The sequence below is a fragment of the Diorhabda sublineata genome, chromosome 2, assembly GCF_026230105.1.
Source record: "Diorhabda sublineata isolate icDioSubl1.1 chromosome 2, icDioSubl1.1, whole genome shotgun sequence".
Lineage (NCBI taxonomy): Eukaryota > Metazoa > Arthropoda > Insecta > Coleoptera > Chrysomelidae > Diorhabda > Diorhabda sublineata.
The window spans coordinates 35,852,536-35,855,299 of NC_079475.1; positions in this window are offsets into that span (position 1 = coordinate 35,852,536).

Consider the following 2,764-nt stretch of genomic DNA (forward strand, 5'->3'; position numbering starts at 1 on the left):
AGAGTACTCTTGTATATTTTACTTTTTCTTCTGTTAAATATACTTTTTCTATAGCATCTAGCCATCGTTTTCTATGTTCCTTGGACAGCTGGTTGAGATGCTATTTATGTTTGATTGAAATAATAGCCAGAATTAAAACAAAAACAGCATTCCTCACAGATCTACTTCTATACTTTATCACAGCGCAAAATGGCATCGTAAAGAACTTTTTGATTCAAATGAGATGGGCATGTTAAAACAGAAGTAAAATGTGTGTGTCATCATATTTGTTTTCAAGTGACAGCTACTTGAATAGGTCTATTATGTCTAATTTGCCTCCCTCCTAAATCTTTGCAAGTGACGGATACAGGCAGATACCTATTAGTCAATTGATTGAAATCTATCTGCACAATACTGCGTGTCTTTTAATATTGGTGCCAGAGTATATAAATGTTTTGGAGGTTCATCTATGTTGCAGTAACAGGGCTTGCTTTCCACGTTTATATCCATATTTGGTACTTAATTGGCTTCTTAGCAAAACACAGTGAACTTAGAACATTTTGAAACAATTACTTTCTCAGCAAAATAGCGATGAAGTTGAAAAATTTGCTCTTAATAATTCAAGAAGATGAAGACCTACATTAAGTCAAAATTAAAATTTTCACTGAAACCACAAGCTCCTTGCGTGTCTTGCACACCGCTCTAACATTTCAAACCCCCTGTAAATATATACAAAGAGTTAGTTAGTGATTGATATGTGACAAGCTGAATTATTATATTTTTTTTACTTCCAGATGATTTGGACCAGTTTAAAGATTTTGTAACACTTAACATTTGTGTAATTTGCAGTAGATCTAAGCTAAGCTAAGCTTTTTTATAGATTTCTGTGTTTTTTTCACAAACATTCATAACCAAGAATTTGATTAAAACTTTTTCAATCCATTGCTTACATAATACACAAGTGTTACAAAACTTAGACCAAATCTGTAGGTGGAAAAATATATAAATTTACTTATTTTCTCACATTGAATAATAAACAAATTGCTTTAAAACAATTATATAGGGTTTGTAATATTGAAGCTATGCCTAAATCACAAGCAGCATGTGATTTATGTGAAAATTGTCCTGATTTTTTTTTAAGTTTAACAAGTTTCACTACACTGAATGCTTTTAAACATAATTTTGAACTTTGATGTAAATAAATTTTCCATAATGATTATTACCTTTAGTTATTTCTCTTGCGGAATCTGGTGATAATTTGAAGTTTCTTAACATCATCCTATAGATGGAGGGTCATTGCCACTTTTTTGGCAAGGCTGTTTGCCTTCTCATTTCCTGGCACTCACTGGCGCGTAGTGTTTATACGCGTTCACTGGGTCGAAAAATACGTGAATGGAATATTTAGATCAAATGCTGTAAACTGAAATATGGACTTTATCGAACCACGTTAAGGTTGATGCAGGCGCCAGATATTGTATTAATATAAATCGGCCTTTACAACTATCTGTACTTGTTAATGGCAAACAATTTGGCTGAGTATCTAACATATAAGCTTATATTCGAAGTTTACAGGCAATAAAAAAGACAGACAGGTTTCCCTTGGAAGATGTCATGAATGCGACCAACAATAGCTCTTAAAAAATTTTTATTCAAAAATGAGCTGTGCTACTAAAAGTTGATCAATATGTATAGTGTTTAAATTGTATGTAGAGCTCGAACACAATTTTCAGGTGCCCCCAATAAAATGATATATTAAAACTGACAAGTAACATAAGTATTCAATATTTCTAGATCTGCTTTTTTTGTTAGTTTAAGGTAATAACCATTAAATTAAGATTGAATTTAAAATGAGAATTAAGGTAGATGGGGATTTATAGATCAGCCTGTGAAATCTGCCCAAATCCACTAAGGCAAATAAAGACCAATGTCAATTAATATGAAAATTATGTATCCAAAACCTTGTTATATTCCTTTAATCCCTACCCTGGATGTTTCGCACCCGGTTTTTAATTATTTGATAAATAAGTACAATAGCAAATATTTTATTTTGCCCTTTCTTTGGACGTACTATTGTTATCATGACTACTATTATAGAGTTAAAAAAATATGTATCCAATTTTCCACATATCTTCGCTTGATTCAACATTATTAGTTTTTTCTAATGGATTACTTCAGGCTTTTTTCAATTGATTTCGTGAACCTTGATAACAAATGATAATTTTGTCTAATTAGTAACAAACCCGACATTTTACTAATACTAAAGAAACGTAATAGGTACAACTAAATTTATTTTCAAAAGAACGTGTTGGTCAAGTTTGTATGTTTTTTCTAGTTCTAATAACTTACACTCGTGAAACGCTTTCATTTTTGTTTTTAATTAGCTATTATATATTTGATGTATAAATCCATAAGACGATACCATTTTGGCCCATTGCGAGTTTTTATATCAGTGCGCCGTAAATTTTCCCACGTTGTCCTTTCACCCATTTAGGTTACTGATTTAGACAACCAATTAGTATGCCAAACGGGAGCCCCAAAACAGTATAAATTAAACAAAAAATTGATTTGGAACTTGAATGAAATATTTGCATAAAATGCTACAGACTTCCGTGAAGTTACTTTTCAACGTATAATGGTTAACAAAATTCCCTTTACCAGTGTGTAATTTCGGAGTCTTTAATACTATGATGAGCATGACATCTTGGAACACTTTTATGGTGCATACTCAAATATATCCATTTTATAGGAAGCTTGTTCATATTATTACTATGAATCAAACGCAAAA